Source organism: Suricata suricatta, chromosome 15 (genome assembly GCF_006229205.1).
Source record: "Suricata suricatta isolate VVHF042 chromosome 15, meerkat_22Aug2017_6uvM2_HiC, whole genome shotgun sequence".
Taxonomy (NCBI): Eukaryota; Metazoa; Chordata; class Mammalia; order Carnivora; family Herpestidae; genus Suricata; species Suricata suricatta.
In genome coordinates this window covers 30352029-30377027 of record NC_043714.1, presented here as the reverse complement: position 1 = coordinate 30377027, position 24999 = coordinate 30352029, and the positions used below count along the sequence as shown (strand labels likewise).

The following is a 24999-nucleotide window of genomic DNA, read 5'->3' as shown; positions in this document are numbered from 1 at the left end:
AATAGTAAATATTGTGCTACTATGTATTAAATACTGCATGGTTTGCCCAAGCTAAGATGAAACCACATCATGAATCAATTAGCATTTTGCATTTTCTTTCATTATCTACTCAAAGTCATGCCTACTGCACCTCTAAACATTATTTTGAAGGAGAGTGAGAATGAGTAGGGGAGGAGCAGACAGAGAGGGAGAGAAAGAATTCCCATCAGGCTCCACACAGAACAGAGCGAGAAATAGGGCTTAACCCCACAAAGCACAAGATCTGAGCCGAAGTTGGTCACTTAACCAACTGAGCCACCCCGGGGCGGCTGAATAGACAATATTTAAAGAACACATGTTTAAGAGAATACTGATCTTTTTAAATATTCATGAATATTTTTAGTGAGATACTGAAATTATGTCTCGTTTCTTAGTGGGGATATTCCTATATGTATGGTTCTCACATCTCCTTGACCTCACTTATGCTACTTGTACCTATAGCTTCACACACTGCTACTAAGACATTGTGTCTTAAAACCTAAAACTACTTCACCAAAATCTAGATGATGCAGTAGGCTTCGCTTCCCTAGAGATGAAATGCGTGTTCTCATCCTAAGCCTCATATTCAATTGCCGGTGATTTTGTGCTACTCATTACACGTCTCTATGATTAATTTCTTTGTTAATAGTTTTAGAAAATAACACCTGCCCCCAAAACACCTGATGTTATGAGAATTACAGCAACTTGCACATTGGAGATAGTTTTGAAAAAATGTTAATAAAGAAGCAAAAGACAGTAATATCATTATGGCAAGAGAGAAGACTGGAATAGCACTATTATCTTAAAAATACAATGTGAAAATGAGGTGCCTAGGTGGCTCAATCGGTTAAGCATCCGACTTTGGCTTGTATCATGATCTCATGGTTCACGGGTTCGAGCCCCACATCGGGCTCTGTACTGACAGCTCAGAGCCTGGAGCCTGCTTTGGATTCTGTGTCTCCCTTTCTCTTTGCCCCTTACCTACTCACATTCTGTCTCTCTGACTCTCAAAAGTAAACAGACATTAAAAAAAAATTTTAAGATACAATGTGAAATAAATAAAAGTTCCATTTACAGGAAACACTATGGTAATTCATATAAAATATAATTTTTACTCAACATTTGTATTCAGAATTATTAATCTCTGCTAGAAATCCTCATGTAAATTAAATCTACATTTTATACTCAGAACTACATTTGCATGCACATGAGGTTTTCTGAAAGACAGAATTCACAATGGTTAAGAACACAAAATCTTAAGGTGATGGATATGTTAATTAGCTTGATTGTGGTAATCATTTTACAGTGTATCACAGTTCAAAACATCAAGCTGAATACCTTAAATACATATAATTTTTATGTCAATGATAACTCAATAAAACTGTTAATGAAAAAATATATATGAGAACACAGAATCTGCAATACAACTACCTGACTGCAATTCTGGTTTTGCTACTTTGTGACCTGGGCTTACCTTCCCTGTACCTCTATTTCCTCACGATTTATGGTGATTACTAAAGATATTAATACTTGCAATGTGCTTAGATTATCACTTGGCAACAGACAAGTACTAAAGAAGTTTTTGATGATTTCATTTTTTTAAGAGTACTTATTTTTGCAGAGAAACAGAGAGGCAGTGAGAAAGAATCCCAAGCAGGATCCGCGATATCGGTGCAGAGCCCAAAACAGAACTTGATCTCACGAACCACGAAATCATGGCCTGAGCTGAAATCAGCAGTCAGACGCTTAACCAACTGAGCCACTCAGGTGCCCTATTATAATTATTATTATTACACTCTCTTCATAAGTTTTCTTTAGGGATTGTTCTCCAGCACCATGAATTCTCTCTTCTATATTCTAAATTTATTTTCCTGGGGTTCTGATTGAGTGCAAACATTTATACACAGCCATATCAAATCATAACACATCTTAGTGTCAGCCAACAAAGCAGTTTCCGGAATTTCATGGAATTCATCACCATTCATCAGTATCTAATTCTGGAGCAAGGTACAGGCAGTTAGTGGATTAACCCAGCAGCCAACTTCAAACATGGAACAGAGAGTTTCTTATTGCTTAGAGTGGGGAAACTATGCATGCTAATCATTGACATTGTAATCTAATCACAGAATGATAAAAACGTCATGGGAGGAAGCAAAGTCTAAGTGCTGGATCTAATTACGTTACTATTCAGTAGCTGTGATGGAGAAGATGGCAAGTTGCTGCAGTCATTTATACAACCAAACATTCAATAGACCATTTTGGGCCCCAGTCCAAACTGTGACTGGAAAGCTAGTAGCTGTGCATTTCAAATCAAGATGAGTTGTTAGAGAATTAACTAAGGGGCTCCGGGAATTCTAATTCTAATGATTTTCGGGTAACAGCAATCCGGAAGTGGAGGCTGTGAGGATAAAATAGTATTGTGAGAAAAAGGTCAGATATAGAGTCAGATGGACATATTTTCAATCTCTGTTCTACTCTGTGCTAAAGGACACAGGCAAGTGACCTAAGTTTTCAGTTCCATCATCTAAAAAATGGAGACAATAAGACATCTACCTTTCTGGGATTGTATAAATACTAGAAACAATGAATATATAAGACCTGGCACACTGTTATTGTTCAAGAACAGGGGAGGCACCTGGTGGCTCAGTCAGTTAAGCGTCCAACTCTTGATTTCAGCTCAGGTCATCATCTCATGGTTCATGAATTCAAGCCTTGCACTGTGCTCTGTGCTGAGAGTGCAGAGCCTGCTTGGGATTCTCTCTCTGTCCCTCTCTCTCTCCACCTCTCCGGCTCGCTCTCTTTCTCTCAAAATAAATAAATTATATGTATGAGTTATATATATATATGTACATATATATATATATGAATTGGTGTTGATTTTTATTGGTAATCATGAAATTGTAAAATACACTAAGGAAGAAATCAACATTTAAGCATCAAACACAATTGCATTATTGTTATACTCCAGAATAATACAAACAACATGAAGATTATGCTAGTCATTCACATATCAGTGGCTCACACACTGTAGGTACATAAAATTGGTTATGATCATGCTGATGATGATACAATTTATGAAAACAGACCAAAATGAATAACCCATACCCATGTGTCTCTCAAATAAGCATGACTGGTAAAGAGAAATGTTTTAAAGAATTGAGATTGTGAAAATAAAATATAATAAAAATGTTCAGCAAACTATAAAATCAAGTTTCAGTGGCCCATGACCTTACAACTTGGATTCAGCCAGTGAATAAGACAACACATGTTGTATTACAAACATTTCTCCATTTTCTGCACTAGTAGAGGGAATGATCCAGAACAGCAGGTGATCCGCACTTCATTTCTACTTGGACTCTTTAATAAGTGCTTGTATATATTTTGTTTACATCATAGCATCTTTCTTGTGTTTTTGAAGGCTAATGAGACATTGTTTCTATGAATGACCCACTAATTAAGGAAGAGAAGCAGCTCATGCCGGCACCAGCACTATTGAGGCCAACTGTGATACAAGCAGGTGGCTAAAAATAAAAAAATAAAATAAAAATCATCCATTTGGAGAAATCCATAATGTATTGAATACCAGTTATCAAAATGTTAAATACAAGACCTAAAGGCTTATCAGCTGTCAATGTAATGACTGTAAAGGTGATTTTAAGAATTTGAAAAATAATTAAGTTATACCCACATGTATTTATTTATGACCAAGTTTGTACAATTCTGAGGCTATAAAACTAGACAGCATTGGGGCGCCTGGGTGGCTCAGTCTGTTAAGCGTCCGACTTCGGCTCAGGTCACGATCTCACGGTTGGTGGGTTCGAGCCCCGCGTCGGGCTCTGGGTTGACAGCTTGCTCAGAGCCTGGAGCCTGCTTCATATTCTGTGTGTGTCTCTCTCTCTGACCCTCCCTGCTCATGCTCTGTCTCACTCAAAAAATAAATAGATAAAAATTTTTTTAAACTAGACAGCATATAAAGATGTGGAATTTATTTTTAAAACATATCAGAATTTCTACCCTGACGTGTTTATTGTCAACCTAAGGTTGTCAACTTCAGAGACATACACTTATTCCAACAATGTTGTCACACTCCTCTTTAACAATTGCTTTTCTATGGGTTTTGCCATATGAAAAAAGTAGCTTCATTAACTCATAACCACATTATATATGTTCATTCACATTCAAAAGTGAATGAAATAAGAAGTACAAAAAATCAGCATATTAGATAATAAATGAATAGCTGCCTATTCAGACACAGTCACTGTACTGGAGTCCACACACGTGTGTGTGCACGCGCACACGTGTGCATCCGTAGAGCTGGGGTGGAAAGGTGAAGGGGCAGTGCGTCAGAATGCTACATTTACTTTGTAATGTTTCTGAATTACTTGCTGTAGCACTGGTTCCCATCCCAAGAGCGTCTTAAAACAAACTGGAAACTTCTAATATGTTGATTTCCAAGCTCCACCCCAGATCCCCATAAACCTGAGTTTCAAACCTCCAATCAGAGCACTGAGAGAGAAAAAAAATTAACACCCAGATGCTTCCAAACTGGATGTAAGGGCCACTGAGTTGAAAGAAAGAAGCCATCAGTTATTAAACACATTGTCATGCGGTGGTTCCATTAAAGGTGATCCTCACAGCAGCCATTAGAGTCACATGTGACCAGCCCCACTCTGCAGATGACAAAAGGAAACTTTCAGAGGTGGATGCAAAGCCAGTATTTGAGTCCAGATCTCTCAGATTCAAAAGGTGTGCTTTTTACAACACACCAGACTTAAACCAGAAAGCTGTCATAGAGTTTATAATTAGGGCCAAAAAGTGGCTAGTGAACGGAATCTCACAAAGAGCCAGAAGTTACATTTTGTCTGGTCAGCAGTAGTGTTTTGAAAACTGCATGTGAACCAGCTGGATGTCAGGGAATATTAAAACGACAGTACCACCCCTCCAAAAAACTAATAGGCTCCTTGTTATATCTTATGTGGAAAGCCTTTTTGAGGAGTATATTTGCAAAATTTGTTACTTCTATCTTTTCTAATGCTTTTCTTTATTATTATTGTTGTTATTATATCTGTGTTCAGGTGTGTATGTATGTAAGCTTCTCCAATTCACAACCATCCGTCCCACAGGGATGGTCGCTTCATGTAGCCAGTACAATCTTCCAACGAAAGAACCTCCTTCCTTCCTATTTATTTTTACTCTGGGATACTCTCAGGTGGTCACGTCAGAGAACATTCTCGTATCACAAAGAGGCAATTTCAGCCTGTTTGTGACTCCTGCTTTAAAACTTCCTTATTTGGGGGGACCTGGATGGCTCAGTTAGTTGTGTCCAACTTCAACTCAGGTCATGATCTCACAGTTTGTGGGTTCAAGCACCACATCAGGGTGTCAGCTGTGCTGACAGCTCGCAGACTGGAACCTGTTTCCAATTCTGGGGTCTCCTCTGTTTCTCTGCCCCTCCCAGCTGGTGCCCTCTCTCTCTCAAAAATAAACGTTAAAAAATAAAAACACCTTATTTTCTAAAATTTGACATTTAAATAAGAAATAATGTATTTGAATAACACAAAGTGCTTTTTTTTCTGTCAATCATTCTAAGAATCAGACTGGACAAAGGAATTTAGCACCACTTTCTATAGATGTGGTAACCGAAACTCAGGCATCATGAGCTCAGTGTGAGCTCAAATCGGTAGGATTTACACACAGGTCTTCATGGGCCCATCCAAGGCCCTTTCAAGGTTCTCTGGCCTTGAGGGGCTGAGAACTCCCCTTCTGGAAAGCTGAAGCTGCTCCGGAAGGGATTAGGAACCATCAGACCTCAACAAGAAAGTGGGTCACTGACTAGTTAAAAAATTTACCAAACACAGTTAAGCTCTACCAGCTCTGAGAGCTGAGTCAAAAAAATTCAATATATTAATCATATTTTGGAAGTAAAAGAATAACTCATGATAATTTTTCTTATTTGTTAGTATATGTGATTTACTTAGATATACAGAAAAAAAAGCCTAATCTTTTTTTTTTTTTTAAGAAAACAAATTATAGAGGGTCAGTTGGTTAAGCGTCCAACTTCAGCTCAGGTCATTATCTCATGGTTCATGGGTTTAAGCCCATGTCAGACTTTGACAGCTCAGAGCCTGGAGCCTTGTTCCAATTCTGTGTGTCCCTCTCTCTCTGTCTTTCCCCAGCTCACACTCTGTCTGTCTGTCTGTCTGTCTCTCTCTCTCTCTCTCTCTCTCTCTCTCTCTCTCAAAAATAAACAAACATTCAAAAAAGTTATATAGTATTTAAACCTAGTAATACTGTGAACACTGTTTTTGCTTACTAAAATTATGTCTTCAGAGTAAGCTATTTTTGGAAAGGACTACAGAAATAATCACATAAGCTTTGTGAAGAAATTTGAGACAGAAGTTGAACATATGGCATGCACAAAAAAGATACATTTAAGAATTCACCAAATATTTTTAAAAAAGCAAAATGTCAAAGTGGTACTTTGGGGAACATACGATGGTGAGACAACATTTCTGTCAAAGCAAACAAAAAACAAACAAAGAAAAAGAAAAGTAACTTGATTTAGGTAAAACTGATGTTAATCAGTGATCTGTAAATATACCGGTAGAACCTGCAGACAGTGAGAACATGCACATTCACAATGCAAGTTTGTGTGCATTCAACATAAACCAATGAGTCAAAATGTGTAAATCTCCGTAAATAAGAAAAAATTTTAAAAACTGATTCCACTTTTTGTTGTAAGATAATCACATAATATTATTTACAGATTTTAATTTATCAGTATTTTCCAGATAGTTCCATCTGAAAAGAAAAAAATACTTTTTGCTCCTCTTTCTTATTTTATCTTAGAACTATATTTCCATCTACCAATAAAATGCTTCTGGGGCACTTGGGTGGCTCAGCCGGTTAAGTGTCCGACTTTGGCTCAGGTCATGATCTCCCAGTCTGTGGGTTCAAGTCCTACACTGGGCTCTGTGCTGATAGCTGGGAGCCTGAGGCCTATTTCAGAGTCTGTGTCCCCCTTGCTCTCTGCCTCTTCCCAACTCAAACACTCTAACTCTCCCTCTCTCTCAAAAATAAATATTAAAAAATAGGCCACAGACTCTATTTTGAGTTGCACCACTTTTTACTATTGCTACCAACAACGTGAAGAGAGAAAACCCTAATTAAATTGAAGAGTAAGTGAAAGAAAGGCATTTGAAATCTTGCATTAAAATTAGTTTAAAATAATCTGTTGAGGAAAATAATTTCCTCTTTACTTTTCACAATTCTACTGTAATTCACACCACAGACAAAAAACAAAAATGAAAACAAACTTCTGGACATCAAATGGTTCTAGTTCTTTTCTGCAAACATGAGTCATCCTGGAAACTTTGAAGAACTCAACAAGAGACTAGTATGTACAGCTTCTCTGCTCTAGAAAAGATTCCCAGCACCAGGCTGTCCTCTTACGGCAGGTAAAAAGCCCATTTCACCTGAGTGACAAATGATAAATGACATGAGCATCCTTCTGATTGCCTATCGGTTTCATTTTCAAAAGAATTAGCATTCTTTTGTTGTGTTGTTGGAAACAAATTAATTTACAACTGCAAAAAGTACTGATGTCTACTCCTTTCCCATGTAATACTGTTTTTATGTTTTGTGTTTCGAGTAATTTCCACATGTGAGTGATATATTACTAAAACGTATTATTTGTGCTAGTAAGCAACCAGAATACTCAAGAATTGGTACACATACACGTGGTGGAAATACTAAGAAATCATTATAACATCTTAAACTTTAAAAGGTCTGGGGGTGCCTAGGTGGTTCAGTCAGTTGGGTGTCTGACTCTGGCTCAGGTCATAATCTCGTGGTTCCTGAGTTCGAGCCCCACAAGGAGCTCTATGCTGACAGCTCAGAGCCTGGAACCTGCTTCAGATTCTGTGTCTTCCTCTCTCTGTCCTTCACCTGCTTTCTCTCTCTCTCTCTCTTTCTCTCTCTCTCTCTCAAAGTAAATAAACATAAAAAAATTAAAAGGTCTGTCAATTTCTTTAATTAAATATTCACAGTGTTACTGCCCATGAATTAAAATATTCAATAAAATGTAACTGCATAACCTATTTCTTAGTGGTTCCAAAGTAATCATGACACGTATGTAAAAATTGCTCCTGAAAATACTTTAAATAGATTTTACACTACTTACATGTGATTTGTTTTTAGTATTCCTCTTTAAGTCCAACATAATTTTTCTACCAATGTTGGGCAAGAAGACAAATTAACAATGTGTTTTCACTAAAAACATAACCAAAACATGTATGAATTCATGTAAGTTAAGAGTGCATATAATGCTACAATACTGGACTAAAAAAACACAAAAAAAATGTAATTAGGGGAATAAACATTATTTGGAATAAAAATCGAAAGAAAATGCAAAGATAATCAATGAAAATATTCACAATAGGATATAGCAAAGTATATTGTGAAATTCTACATTGCCATTAAAATTATATTGCAAATGATAGTTAATGACAGTGTACTGAAAGTATATTGTTAAGTGGGAAATTTTTACTAAACATATTATGTAGTTTACATATAAACATTTATATGTGATTATTATGCATAGACTACATAAATTATACAATTACAAATGTCTACTAGAAATTATATCATTACTTATTTAAACAAAAACTGAAAGGATATATATTCCATAATATGAATAAGAAAAAAAGATGTAATTTAGAATCATTTCACTAGATTGTGATTAAAATATCACTATCAATACTATCCCAATAACAATGCTATATTTTAAAACTTTTTGAGCATTTTTCATTTTGATTTCATTTTTTTGAAGATATACATTTTTATGGGTGCCTGGGTGGCTCAGTCTGTAAGTGTCCATCTTCAACTCAGGTCATGACTCGCGATCTGTGAGTTCAAGCCCCGCATTGGGCTCTGTGCTGACAGCTCAGAGCCTGGAGCCCGCTTCTGATTCTGTGTCTCCCTCTCTCTCTGCCCGTCCCCTGTTCGTGTTCTGTGTGTGTCTCTCTCTCAAAAATAAATAACATTAAAAAAAGAAGATATACATTTTTAGATACATGCATCAATTTATTTGGAGGAAATCACCTAATAAAGTGTAAAATTAAAAATTTAGATTTTGAGAATGAACGAATTTCTGTATCAATTAAAGAAAATTATAAGGCCAAACTGTTTATTTTCACTTGTAACAAAATCCAAATCTTCTCTCCTAGTTATATTCTAAACCTAATCAGAGATTACGGGATTTCAATATAGATATATTAACCTGCTTCTTCTTTACCAGAGAAAGATAAAAAACAACTAAAGATTAACCACTAACTGAAGATTGGTTAGACAGACCAATAAGTAAAAATACCAAATTAATAATAATATTTTTACATGAAGGAAAAAACGATGACTGGTTCATTAATATTTTAAAATAAATTTGTTTTGCAATTACACATCTGAATCCAAACCATGGAACATTCAGTCAAAATCTTGGAACCCAAAATCTTGAACTAGCATGCTTTGAGTGCCTCCAATTCCCTTCACAGGTATCAAAAACAAGAAATCTATCTCATAGTAAAATTTATTTAAATTAATAATGTAATGCATGAATCTTTTAGGGACAAAGCAACATGGCATCAAAATATGGACAAAATAAAATGAGAGTTACGCCTCTAATTTGATACTATATGGCAAATAGATACCTATTACCATTTCATGAGCAATGAATTCCCTCCCCTGCCCACTCACACACATTCACACAGTCGTATCCCCAAGATATGCACTCACTCACCAAGAATGCACCTTGGAAGACCTGTAAAGGGTATACTGGCCTAGGCTTACCTCTGAAACAACCGAAAAATGAGACATAACGGATCAACACTCAATGTTCATATTTTCCCAACAAATTCTTGGTAACTCACAAGTTTTAACCAAAGATCCTAAATCACTTTCACCTAGGAAGTTATACAAATCATTTAATATTCTATAAACTTATGGTATTCTTTTCAAATAATATGTCATTCTACATATAGTCATCAAAAACTGGTTTGACTTTATTCACTTAACTATGAGTCATAGTTTATGAGGTTAATCTTCTGATTTAACATAAAATAAGATACTATTTTAACCCTGAATGTTATCTTTACCTCTTAGGGAATTTATCACCGCCTGCCTCTTCTACACTGAAATTTCCATTCTGATACATCATAGAGTATCACACAACACACATAATGGTGAAAAAGCAAAATTTCAAGAAATATATTTACTGCACACATATTATTATTCCTTAGCCAACTGACCACACTTTGAGATTGCTTTTTAGCAGAAATGAACTTCAACAGATTTCTATTTAGTTTCTTAATAAAAAGTGAAGACTAAAATTGAGACATTCGGAGAATATTTCAAAATATAAGATACCATATGTTTGCACTCATAGGTCTAATAGGAGAAACCTAACAGAGAACCATAGGAAGAGGAAGGGGGAAAGAGAGCTGGGGAGAGAGAGGGACACAAATCATGAGAGACTATTGAATACTGAAAACGAACCCGTGGACAGGAGGGGGAGGGAGAGAAGGGGGTGATGGTCATAGTGGGGGGCACTTATGGGGAGAAGCACTGGGTGTATTATGGAATCCAATTTGATAATAAACTATTAAAATATATATCTTGTCTAATGTCTGGGAAGGAGCAAGACCTCAAAAAATTGTAAAACATGACATCCTCCTGAGACTTCTGAACCCTCCAGATCCGCACGATCCTATGGTAGCTACACAAATGACGATTGAGCTCTTTAACCTCAGCTAGTCCCGTGCTCTAAGTGCAAAATACACATTGGATTTCAAAAACTTACTGCCCAACAATTAGAAAAATCTAAAAATAATTTATTGATTCCATATTGAAATGATCATTTTTTATAAACTTACATAAAATATAAAGTTACATAAACATAGTATGAAAATTAATTTCACCTGTTCCTTTATATTTCTAAAAAAATTTCCTTCTAAAAATTTTTTAAGTTACTTGCCTTCTCTTTGACCTGGGCACTACCGACCTAGGGAAAGTCTCCCCAGTGCTGTTGCTGGCCGCCTCCTCCTCTAGCCCCTCTTCCCTCTTCTACACCTTCCTTTTCATGTTATTTTTTTCCTACAATTGCAACAGAGTCAGGAGGGAGGTCTGGAATAAGGAAGGAAGATCTAGCAATTCTAAAGTAAAAACTACAGATATGAAGCAATATGCTCAGAAACTAAGTAAAATAGAAAACATGTTCATTCGATTGGTTCACTGATCTAAATTATTACTAAAACACCAGTTAACTGTTCAACAATATAGGGGTTAGGGGCACAAACTTCTGTGCAGTTGGACATCTGTGTGTGACTTCTGACTCTCAAAAAACTTAACAACAAGAACAAAAAATTCCACATATAAGTGGAGCTGCACAGTTCAAACCTGTGTTGTCTAAGGGTCAACTGTATATTGCTGTCCACATGAAACATCTAAATGCACTGATATTTCTGAACTCATTTTATATATTTTATAGCATTTAAGAGTTTTTAATAAGGTATTTTTATTTGAAAATTTGAGTAATCGCAATATAGTCCAAAATAAAATTCATTACCCAATGAACTCTAGTTTAGTGAGCAAAATATATATGAATACAGTCATACACGCCTATCAATTGTACCTCTTTATTGCTCACCTCTTTTTTCTTCAAAAGTCTATCATTCCTTTTCATCTCCCAATTTCCTTTCCAGATGGCCCCCTCTAACTCTTTTTGTTTCTGCTGTCCTTTTCTTGCTACACACTTCCCCAGTATGCACTCAGGCTCATGTATTCCTAACTATGAATACAGTATCAAGAGAGTACTGTCAAACCTCCCAATTTTTTTTCAAAGTCACTGCAAGTAAGAGAGAAAGAAGCATTGTATTCCAAACTTTTCAGGTGCCTTAATAATTGAAGTAAGTAGGGGCGCCTGGGTGGCTCAGTCGATTAAGCCTCTGACTCTTCAGCTCAGGTGATGATCTCACAGTTCGTAGATTCAAGCCCTGCAGTGAACTCAGTGTGAAGCCTACTTGAAATTGTCTCTCTGTCTTTCTCTGCCTCTCCTCTGCTCTCTCTCTCTCAAAATAAATAAACTTAAAATAATCTCAGTAACTATAGTCATCTATACTCTTCTTAATTCTGACAACTTTATTCACTGTCAGTTTTCACCTGCACCATTTCTTTCAAGTAGATGTCAGTTCATGAGGATAGGTTCAGTATCTTGTTTTGTTCTTAAAAAAATTTTTTTAATCTCCTAAGCCACACTTGGATGCAACAGATCCCCAATAAATACTGGCAGAGTGAATAAACAAATGTTTAAAATCTCACACTTGCATAGCTCTGAATGAAAGCACTGTGTTTTTAAATCTTCCATACATAGGGAGCTGTTGTTAGTGTGTGTATTTTATTAGACAAATGTCACTGACCTGATGATACCCAATTCAAATATGTCTTTTTCTCCATTTTTAAAACAAGGCATGGAGATGTAAGTATGGAACAAAAAGGCTTGCACTCAGATCTTTAGTCAGACATTTGACAGCACTTTTGACAAGTCATCTGTCTGATCTTCTATTTCTTCCCAGATATTACTATCTGGGATAATAATATACTCTTCCAGGGTGTAACAAAGATGAGCTACAATATGACTAAGCACTTAGCAGTGAGTCTGAACCCGTACGGGATGATCTATAAATGAAATGAGTTTGTAGCTGCCACAGCCACGTAACGCACAGTAACAATAGCTATTGTCTACTACATAACCGGACTTCCGATTTAAAGGAAAACCTTCAACTAGACAACAAAACATATTAACAAACCCTCTAAAATCTTCTTTTACATCTGAATCATTTACTGTTATGTTTAGAAAGTAATTAATTGTAGCATCCTATATTCATTTCCCTAGTTCTGATCAGTATTTTCCTTACAAAACTCAACTTTGGGTTGCAATAACCATTGTAAGGTTTATTTCTGTACTACCTGAATACTGTAATCACATATAATCAAAATAAATGCAAATGTTGCTTACCTACAGCTCTCTTCTTAATGTTCCAAAAGAGAGGACTAAAATCCTATGCAAATGAAAAAATTTTTTTTCTTTGAAGGCATTGTTTATACATCTCTAGAAATGTCTCTAATACTTTTTTAGCATGTTTTAAAGTTTTCTTTTCCATCTTTTGCCTGGCTTCAATTATGGTTTAAAAAAAAAACTTTTGGAATGCCTGGGTGGCTCAGTGGGTTAAGCATCTGACTTCGGCTCAGATCATGATCGCACAGTCTGTGGGTTCAAGCCCCACGTTGGACTCTGTGCTGACAGCTCAGAGCCCGGATCCTGCCTCGGATTCTATGTTTCCCTCTCTCTCTGCCCCTTCCCCACTCACTCTCTGTCTATCTCTCGCTCTCAAAATAAAATAAGGACCTAAAAATTTTTTAAAAATCCTTTCTCTAGGGGTGCCTGGGTGGCTTAGTCTGTTAGGTGTCCAATTTGGCTCAGATCATGATCTCCCCTCTCAGGAGTTTGAACCCTGCATCAGGCTCGGTGTTGACAACTTAGAGTCTGGAGCCTGTTTCAGATTCTGTGTCTCCCTCTCTAATCTTCTAATGAAGTAAACCTCAGTTGTTTGCTAGACCCATTCAGATTACAGACTAGGTACTGCTCAAGAAAGTGATGCAATTGTGTTAATTTTGCCAAGTTCCTCCTTCTGTGTCTAGAATCTTTTTACAGATCTCTTGCATATTCTCTGTTACATTCCCCAAGCTCCTATCCCCATACCCGTTTATCTCAACCTGTGACCTTGCACTTACCTGAAGACTACAGTCACCATTACATGCCACACTCCTGGCACACAGGTTCCTTATTAGTCTTATTTCCACTGAATCCCCATCCTCCAGTACAGGGCTGAACAAATAAGAAGTTCAGTTAAACTGACTCAATTTCTTTCCTCTTCTAAGATGTGAACATCTTCTTATGCTAGCACTGATCACAATGACCTCCTTAGAACATTCTGAAACTTGTTCCTGAAAATTACCCTTCTCCTCCTTACACTTCCATCTCTTCTTGCTAGGGGATTCCATCCTGAAAAAAATATGCATTCAGGTTTTTTTTTTTTTATTCTGGCTTAAAAACATACTCTTCATTCAAATATTACTCCCCTAATTACTAGGTCAGTCCCACAATTAGCTTTAAACTTCATGTTTTTTTTCTTGTTTTTGTGTCTTCAAGACCCTATATGACCTTAGACATGGGCAACTGGACTTCTTTCTGCTTCTATTTAACTCTAACGGACATATTTTTCTCAATGACAACTAAGAGACTTTTCAACATTTTAACTGGAAAAAAATCAAACAGATAATTTGAAAAAATACTATGAAATCTGCATAATCACCTTTATTCAAAAATGATGGTACACCTGGATGGCTCTGTTGGTTAAGCTTCTGACTCTTGATTTTGGCTCAGGTCATGATCTCACAGTTGGTGAGATTCAGCCTGGCAGTGCAAAGCTTGCTTGGATTTCTTTCTCCCTCTCTCTCTGCCCCTCCCAGTTCATTCTCACTCAATCTCAATCTCTCTCTCTCTCTCTCTCTCTCTCTCTCTCTCTCTCTTTCTCTCTCTCTCTCTCTCTCTCTCTCTCTCCCTTCCAAAAATAAACTTAAAAAATTAACAAATGATGATGTTACACATACACATCACATGTTTTATGACTCATGAATGCATGACACTCATCACTAAATAATTCAGCATGCATCTCCTAATATCATTTATTATCTTATATATAAGTTTTGCCAATTCTACCAAGACTTGAGCCTGTTTGTTATTGTTGTTGTTGTTGTTGTTGTTGAACTAGGATCAAATACAGCTTTACACACTGCATCTGTTTGTCTTTCATTCTGTTCTAATCTAGAAAATTCTCCCTACGATAGTGTGATTTTGGAAGAAACTAGGCCACATGTCTAGTATGGTTTTTTTTGTTTGTTTATTGTGTGGGTTTCTTTTAAGTAGGCTCCATGCCCAGTGCGAAACCCAACTCAGGGCTTGAACACACAACTCTGAAATCAAGACCTGAGCTGAGACTGAATTGGTCGCTTAACCAACTGAATCATGCAGGCACCCCTGATATGTGTGATTCAGAATACTAACCCTTGAAAATTTGTCTAATTATCTCCTCATGATTTAGTTTAGTCTGTTCTCCTTCCCTGTATTTTTCTGTAAACTAAAAGTTAAGTTTAAACAGGATTTACTAGATTCAGCTTAAACATTCTAGCAATAATATTTCACAAATGGTGCCAAAAAGAGACTTACTATCACAACCATCAGGAGTCTTATGGTATCAGGCTGTCTATTAATGAAGCTAGGTTTGATAACTTAGTTATTGAAAAAGACAACTGCTGGAGGCAATTAAGAAGTAATACTTGAACATCATGAGAATATGTTCTTGCCCAGCGTATTTTTAACTAATCATTTTAGCACCTGTTGATTATGCTTGACTCGATTACTTATTTCAATGGGAGTTATATACAGTAATTTTCTATTTATAGCATTCCTTATATGAATCAACTCACATTTTTTTGTAAAGAACTGGTCCCTCATCAACTAGAGAAACAGGCTAACTATTTCTTTCTATTTGATTACTGTCAGAATTGTTTCTTTTTTTTTTAAGAGCTTCACTATGGTCTCATGGATTTTACTTCATTCAATTTTTTTAATGTTTATTTATTCTGAAAGAGAGAGAGCACATGAGTGTATAAGCAGGGGAGGGAAAGAGAGAGAGAGAGAGAGAGAGAGAGAGAGAATCCCAAGCAGGCTCTGTGCTATCAGTACAGAGCCCAATGCAGGGCTTGATCTCACAAACCGCGAGATCACGGCTTGAGTCAAAATCAAAAGTCAGATGCTTAACTGACTAAGTTACTCAGGCGCCCCTCATTCAATGTTATGCAATCCGTTATAGTCACTCTTATTGGAGCAGGTCACTGAGAAGACAAGACAGTTGGCTGACCTTCAAGCTGGACCCAGGCAATCAGAGGCTCCTTACCTCCCCTTGTTCTTGGAATTAACATTCCACCCACTGTTCACACACCAGGAGCCATTTCAAGTATACAGTCTTAAGAGGGTACTGTGTTGTTAACCCATCTGGACTGGAAACATGACTGAATGCTACTAAGATCTATATATAAACTTTTAAGGTTCTGGTGGATAGATGCAAAAATCTACTTATCTTGTGGCCACCCTATATAAGTTCCCTTATTAAATTTGTCACTTACAATCTAGACAGATGTGCCTCTTGCTTCAGTTTCTCCTTACCTTCTGGGTAAAGGGACCAGTTTGAAATTTCACCCAGAAAAAATTCTGAGGTTGGAAACCAACAACACTTGATGTTCAAATTTATTGGAATTTGGCAACTGGAAAGCCCTTCAAACTGGCTCTCATTTATAATTACAGTTTATAAATAAGGCTGATACAATCTTACTCATCTTTGGACATTTCCTTACTTTCTGGCACAATGAGATATCTGAGGTTCATCTTGTACTTTTTCTGCCCAACTTAGAAGCAGCCAATTCTCTAAAAAGCTCTGGTCCTCGAGCAGGAGATGGTACTTAGAAACCATAATTTATGCACCGAATGAGCTCATTGCTGCTGGAGAGACATTGTTTAGGAGCCTTTTCAGGAGACAGAGCTAATGAATATATTTATTTTTAAAAGCTTTATAGTATAATTTAACATACGATAGGTTAGTCCCTTCTTTGGTCTCATTTTTGGAATTCATCCTGGATATCCTTGAATTTTTTATTTTTCTATATTTAATTCAAAATTAACGTACCTAGTTCCAGGAAAACCTTTTACTGATCTTTCTATTGAGTGTGCACACACACACACGCACACACACAGAAACACACATATACAAGCATGTGACGCATACAATCTTGGGAATTGATCTCTTCATGATGCTGTCACATCATAGCCAGGAGTTTTCATTTGTTCATTTGGTTTTTTTTAAAGTAATGGATTTTAACCACAATTCAAGGATCTTCTCCACAAGCTTCACCCTCCTTTCAGCCTATTCAGCATTAGCCCTGTTGAACAACACCCCTCCTTTACACACATACATCTACACACACACACACACACACACACACACACACACACACACACACTTTCCTAACCTTCAGTGGGTATTCTCCCCTTCCTCTTTTTCTGCTTTTAACCAGACCCTTTAACATCCACTCAGAAAAATTGCAGGTGCTTCCCAAATTTTTGCCTTTGAAGAAGTTATTCCTCCCTCAAGTTTTACTGCAGATAATTTTTTCACTATCTCTTTCTAGCTTTTAGTGTGTTTTCTAACTTTAGAGCTGAATTTCATTACACACTGGTCATTTTATGCATTAGTTAATCCTGGAATTTCAAATCAGTGGTATGTCCAAAACCGAGCCATTCTCCCACCAAGTCATGGTCCCCTTGAGGTCTCTTAAGTTTCTGGTTTTGTTTTGTTCCACCAGTTTCCGAGTTATCCAGATTCCAAACACAAAGGTAGGTTTTGAGAGTCCTTCTGCGTTGGCCTTCAAATCCACCGTTTTTATGGACTTGCAGATTTACCATTATCTTTGCAAACCATTGTGTCACACTCATTCACACTGCCCCCACTGGGGTTTATACATCCCATTCCTTATTGAAAAATATTCACTTTTTCAAGTTCCAAGCAAACTATTTAATAATGGAAGATTTTTCACACATCTGAAGAGGCAATTAAAACATTTTCCTAAAATAACATCTTGCAGTTATATGTGTTTCATGTTATCAACGAATAGATAAAATGAGCTTACACATCCAAATATGTGTAACCGTGAAGTTCCAAGGTGGAGATGACGTTGACAGTGAGAGGCCGGTAGACAGAAGAGTCACCTATATTTATAGAGGTGGTGTGTCATGGAAACTGGTGGTTCTGTTTACTTGTGCAAAAGACTAATTTTCTACTTCACACTGCAAAAGCCTTGAACAGAAATTGCATTTTAAACTTAGTAAGTCAATATTTGTTGAGCTTTTTTCCCCAGGTGCTCTGCAAAGCCGACATAGAACCATCTAATTTTGTCCCGACCACAGAGCACTAGTGGTCCCTCAGAAACTTCCATGATTTGGTTCTCTCCAGTAAATTCTAGAGCTGTTCGAAGATTTGTGATCCTATGGTGACTTGACGGTCCTTTCAGGACCAGTAAATACCTCTGTGTAATGATGCTTTTTCTATTCCTTCTGGCCACAGCACTCACGACTGAAAGTGACTACAGTCATTTTAAGCTATGTACCAAGAATATAGACCAGTTGTTTCAGATAAGCTAAACAAAACAAATTCCTCTCCACAACTGAACATCCCTATATAGAAGGAGGGACGTAAGGTGTCAATTCAGACATCCCTCTCACTTGTGCCTTAACTACCAGTGAGGCTGCTTTAAGAAAGTTACATGCTTAAGTCTCAGTTTCCTCAAAAATATAAAATAATGATAACATCACTTACTCGTGTAAAAACAAATGAACTGCATTCACTTGACACATCAATAAATGCTAGTTTTAACTCTTCTTTCCATCCCACCTTGATTAATGAAAACCTAGACTTTCCCTACTCCAATGTGCTAACAATTTCCCAAGTGACTCAAAAATATGTGCTACCTTTTATAACTTAGCAGATGACTATCAAAGTGTGTATCTATACATATGGGCTCTGTATGAATGCAATTAATTTCCACTATTAAAGGTTAGACAAAATATTCAACTATGTTAGAGCAAAATATATAGAAAGAGGAATTTGTAAGTTAGCTGTAACTTTACAAAACATATTTATGCAAATAAAATTTCTAATTTTTCTTTATTATGAGGGTGCTTAATGATGCATTCCATGGTATCTTTCAGAAAATCAGGACAGGGTTCCCATGTTCTCCACCATAATTCTCTCTATTTTTATACATATAGATAGATAGATAGATAGATAGATAGATAGATAGATAGATAGATAGAGATAGATAGAGCGAGCGAGCTCAAGAAATAAATCTTGGGGCACCTGGGTGGCTCAGTCAGTTAAGCCTCCGGCTTCGGCTCAGGTCAGATCTCACGTTCATGGGTTCAAGCCCCGCGTCAGGCTCTGTGCTGACAGCTAGCTCAGAGCCTGGAGCCTGCTTCCGGTTCTGTGTCTCCTTCTCTCTCTGCCCCTCCCCCTCTCATGCTCTGACTCTCTCTGTATCAAAAATAAATAAAACATTTAAAAAAATCAAAAAAAAAAAAGAAAGAAATCTTGCAGCCATGATCCCATCTGAAGGGTCTCCAAGGACAGTTCAGAACACATTTATTCTAAACAATAGCTCCCATTGCCGTCTCTGCAGCCTGGAATGGACAGAAACTGAAATCAGCACCTTTATATACTCCAAATTTCTGCCCCAGAAAATAGCAAGATAATGTAAAACAAACAAAAAGATTTAAATTTACAAGAGAATTACAAAACCACAAAATCAAATATCCACGATGTAAGTTTGCTATTTAGCAGGTGTCTAACAAAACAAATGAACAACAAAAATGCCCCCATATTTTCTTGAAAATCCAAAAGCTATGAGAATAACCAAAAGTAGCAGAGGTTGGTCATAATGGCTAGATATATGTCTTCTACAGGTCAAAATTAAATAATACAAATAAAAATGGCAACAAATATTGTATTTCTATAAAACTTGCTAAACGAGGAACTAGCTTTGTGTATATACAGAAATCACCTATTAACTAAATTTTATTTAATAATTATTGTTCTCGAAATCAACATGTAGTGAAAGTAATTATCCTTGTCATCATTAATGTGAAAGTTTATGTTGCCACAGCCAATTACTACAGAGAACTTTATTATATTAAAAAAATCACACAAAATTATAAAAATGGGATTTTTAAAAAAGTTCTTTAAGTTTATTTTATTTATTTTGAGAGAGATCACATGCACACATGGGAGAGGCAGAGAGAGAGAGGGAGGGAGGAAGGGAGAGAGAGAGAGAGAGAGAGAGTGAGAGACCCAAGCAAGCTCTACACTGTCAGCATGGAGCCAGAGGCAGGGATCAAACTCACAAACCATGAGATCATGACCTGACCTGATACCAAGAATCAGAAGCTTAACTGACTGAACCACCCAGGCATCCCGAAAATGAGATTTTAAAGCACATGTGCAGGTTACTAGAAGTAGCAAATAATAATATAAATATGAAAGAATAAGAAAAAATAATAACTTCAGAGCAGTGAGGAATTTTTTAAATTAGTTTTTAATTACATTCCAGAGCTCCATAAACAAATTTCAGGAATAAAATTCATCATGATTGCAGTTTTTATACACAAAATAGAATTTTCTTAAAGGCAATGTGGTAAAAGAAGTAAAGAAATAACTGGATCTTAAAATCACAGCTAATCATTTAAAATAAGAATTTTCAAAAGTCAGAGAGAATAAACATATGAAATTGAACTAACATGTTTTCTTCAATTTCTTTTTCGTCATGCAAACAATTCTAAATGTGTGTTTCTCGTCTACTTTCAGTGTAGAATTTTCTTTGATTTGCTGCACTGTATAATTAGTTGCTCACAATACCAGCAAGCCGTAAAGAAATCATGACCACACTCTTACTCAAGAGGAATGCTTTCAAGAATATCACAGACATTGGGGCTTTTTCACACACTTCATATTCTAATCCCTCAATCAAAAAAATGACTACCTAAGAAACAGTTATTCACATAGCGCGTGCCTTTATAAATATGTTTGAAACTTTCTCCCTTATACATAACACCACTGCGGTGTGGCTGCTTCATGCATATTAAAAAAAAGAAAAAAGTCAGTGTGTTCCTTGCTTGTTTTTTAATCATGTAAGGATGACTGTAAGAGGAAAAAAAATTAAATGTTTATTTTTAATTATGAAAACTCCATTTAAAAATGTCTGGACAAAGCACACACTCAAGACAAGACTCCAACGGGGGATTTCTTGCTCTACAATGTTCAAGACTGGAACAGAAACTGTAAAATTGATTCAGTTATCCAGGATTTTCCAAAAATGTCCAAATTCTGGCATTCCATAGAAAAGCTCTAGGAAACGTAACAAGCTGTTTTACCTCTGTGATGATTTCTTTGTCAAAATTCAAATAATAAAATACTAGAGGTCAGCTAATGGTCCAAAAACCAATTTAATTTATGTGTCTTCCTTCCCGTACCCATCATCTTTACCTTCCAAGCCCTTTCTCCTTGCAAAATTTTTTTTTCCCTCTCAGTAGGGCAGTAGGAAATAATTTGCATGATTAAGTTGAACAAAATCTGGTGGATTGCTGACTAAATGAAAAAACAATATTATTTTTCCATGAGAAACCAGTAGGCGGTGCTAACTCTAGGCTACTACATCCAAAGATTTTAAACCAAAACACACATAGAAGAGGTGATCAGTTTAAAGAGCTGTAGGATTCCCAGTATGATTCAGAAGGAAGAAATTTCAAAAATTTGCATATCATAGAATTTAACATAAGCATGAAACTTAATGAACTATGATTATTAAATAAATGAAAACCTAACATTATTTACAGGTTCTTAATATGATCTTTAGATACAAAACTCATAGCACAACTACATATTTGTTCCCACATTAAAGTCCTGTGGACATCTTCTTCTGCCCATGATAGTTTCAACCTCATTTATAAACATCCTACATACAGTACAACCTCTGCCCCATCTTAACCCCCAATTACCCCCACCTTAGGGCAGCAATGAAAATTCTGGTTTGATTACTCAAGTTTTTTTTTCTCTTCACTCACCCTGTTTCTCTCTTTCAAAAGAACTTAATGATTTACAGTACATATAACCTAAGAAATATACATGTGTATTAGCTTGCATTTTTAAATAAATGAGCACTTCTATTTATATACATTATAACAGTGATTTAAAAACACTGAATATTGAAGTGGCTTTTTAAATGTTTTTGTTTGCTATTTAAACAATATGGAAGTCTATATTTTAGTAATGTGCTCATCACACACACACACACACACACACACACACACACACTAAAATTTAAAGCTTAGTAACATAATATTTGTGTTACATCTTAAAACTATACCCTTCATGATATCAAGTCTGATAGTTCACAGACATGAGCTATCTTCCTTATATAAATGCAATGGGACTTTCTTAACAGAGAAACCTTGCCCTGCATATAAAAATAACTCATATTGCAACTTCCAAAAACCACTGAGAGTACATTGTGAATTTTCTAAAAAAGCCTTCTAGACATTGCAATAAATGTTAATCTTCTACAGATAAATATCGTTTGTACTCCTAACTCTTTCACCACAAAGAGTAAATGAATATAATCACAAAACTTTCATTTCATCAACTAAGGTTACAGACTTAGAAATATTTGCTTTAAAAGCCCTAGTGTCTGTAATTAACCCATTTCCTACGGACCCTTTTGCATGTTGGAATTAGTTTCGTCTATAGATAACCTAGAAGAAAACTTAATCTTAGAAGTGAAAAGTTATTTCATTTACTTTACATTTACTTTAACAGAATTCACATTATATATACATGACAAATTTAAGGCTGAACTTTTCATTTATGGGGGAAAAAAGAACACCAGAGCTTTAAAAAAAAAAGTCATTTAAATAATAGTTACCATCCAGATTTAAAGATTTAAAGTATGACACGAAATTTGTGTGGACAGCAAGTTTTCCAGCAGAATTCTGTCACTGTATTTAAGTACAGCAAAGGTTTTTTTATTACCAGCTGGTACATCTCCAAAAAGCAGTGCTAGATGATACTGGAAATATGTAACAAGACAATCAAAATATCTTAAACGACCGATTACCTTCAACACTGAGTAGTGTAACGCTACCAGTACACCGAAATCACACCATCACCAACCCCTACCCCTTGCCCTGTGCCCAGTTCTCAGGGGAAAACCTCTGGAACCACTATCATGTGGTTAAAAATAGGAAAAACACTATCCCTTTAAAACTTAAGTAAAGGGCTATCTTGAACCTTAGGGGGGGTAGTCTAATTATGCAAACTAACAGTTCCGTCCTCAACATTAAACCCAACTGACCATCACTGAAAGTAACTATTCCCCATGCCCTGGAAGACGCCAGAGAGCACTTACAACCAAAGCAACACAACAAGGAAAGAAAAGATCTAAAGACAACACCACTAAGAAAGCAAAACCTCTCGGAACAAACAAAACGGGCTGGGAAAGACCTACTGCGTGGTTTACTCAAGCCCGGGAGGAGGAGGAGGAGGAGGAGGAGGAGGAGGAGGAGGAGGAGTTGAGCTTGCCGGGGCTGGGGCCATCCTCGGGGATCTGGAAATGTCTCGAGCTCCCGGCCCGCGTGGCCCGGAGCCAGCCCCTTCGGAAGACGCTGCCCCCGCCGCGTCCCCCCCCCTCCCCCCCCCCCCCCCCCCCCCCCCCCCCCCCCCCCCGGCCGGCCCGCGTCGCGTCCCCGGCCCTCGCCTCTCCAGCTCTGCAAGTGGCCCTAGGAGAACTTACAGGGCCCGCGTCCCCAGCCGGCGCCGCCGGCGGCGCAGACACCGCCCGCCGCGGAGAGGACCTGGGCGCAGCCCGGGGAGGAACTGTATTTTGCGCACATCCAAAAACGATCCCGAGGCAGAGGACGGACTTTGGCTTTCCCTAGCTCCCGGCACGGCTTTCCCCACCAAGGGCTCGGACACTGCCCAAGACGCGCGCGCGCGCGCACACACACACACACACACACACACACACACGGGCGCATACACACGCGCGCGCGCGCACACACAGCTTTCTTTGCCAGGACCAGTGTTGCCATTGCAAACCCGGGAAACGCCTCCAAGGGGACCAAGTACCTGCTCTCTGCGAGCTGCTCAGCTGTTCACTTCATCCTCCGTTGACAAGGAAACCAAACCGCACTTCATTTTTTTTTCCAGAAAAACCTTCCACTGCCATCATTTGAAAATTGATTTACGGGGAGGGGGGGGAAGGAAGAAGGGATAATATATAGATATCAGGATATCTATCATAAAATTATCTCGGTTTTTTAAAAAAATCAAATGTGCAAAAGTCATAGTTAATATAAAGGAGGAAAAAAGTATTTTGCTTAAAAATTATCCCGGTAACCAGCTGCAAGAAAAGTTTCATGTTATCAATGGGTGTCAAAAACAGGAGAGAAAAAACGAATTTGTTCTCACCGGCTTCCAAAAACGGCACAAAAAAATAGAAAATTAATGCCTTTGCTCAGTGGTTTGTACCAGTATTGCAAAGCCACAAACTTGTAAACACTGCCGTAAAATCCCACCTATACAAAAATCTTATCAGAAAAAGAGTATGCAAAAAAAAAGAGTTAGAAACATGCTTTTTATTTTTACAAAGGAAAAAAAATAGGCACCATACTTCACATCGCTTTTTCCATAAAACCAGTTGCATATTTTGCTGGACTTGGGAGTCGCTCCCAGCGGGCACGGTCGCCACGGACTCCCAGACACAGCGCCTTGTCTACAGAACCATCGCATGCTAGAAAAACTTGGATTCAGGAAAAGGCTCAAAACCATGCTCCTCCAGCTTTCCCAAATATAAACAATAATCAAAGAAGTGGAAAAAAAAAGAAGAAGAAAAACAAAAACAAAAAAAAACCCAAAAAACAAAAAAAAGGACAAAAAAAAAAAAGAAGAGGACAAGAATGCCACTGAGAAGGTACTCACCGAGCGGGAGTAAAATGTTGGAATAAAAATGAGATTTGGTATAAAATACAGTATGGCGGTGGAAGAAGGAATGAAGCGCGTTTTTTTCTCTCAGTCTCTGCCTCAGGCACTGACACGTGACTCGGAGCCAGGCTGACTTGCAAGCAGCCGGGAAGAACCGGGGCTGCGAGGGGGGAAGCCCCACGGAGCCCAACTCCGGCGGCGAGGCGGCGGCGGCGGCTGGGAGCGGCGGCAC

General features: G+C 37.4%; 1 protein-coding gene across 7 annotated transcripts in view; it reads right to left on the bottom strand.

Annotated features, from left to right (window-relative positions):
- Positions 1 to 24999, bottom strand: part of RALYL (RALY RNA binding protein like) — a 714980-nt gene that overhangs the window by 689410 nt on the left and 571 nt on the right. For 3 of the 7 annotated variants that reach the window (XM_029923804.1, XM_029923808.1, XM_029923809.1), the window contains exons 1-2: positions 24765 to 24838; positions 23913 to 24005 (exon numbers count right to left, since the gene is read on the bottom strand). The exons of 1 other annotated variant lie outside the window; for it this stretch is intronic. The gene's annotated coding sequence lies outside the window, so the exon portion shown is untranslated. Of the gene's footprint in view, positions 1 to 23577; positions 23737 to 23912; positions 24277 to 24764; positions 24990 to 24999 lie in introns of those variants that run through there. 3 more of the 7 variants (XM_029923812.1, XM_029923805.1, XM_029923806.1) reach the window with 3 other exon arrangements.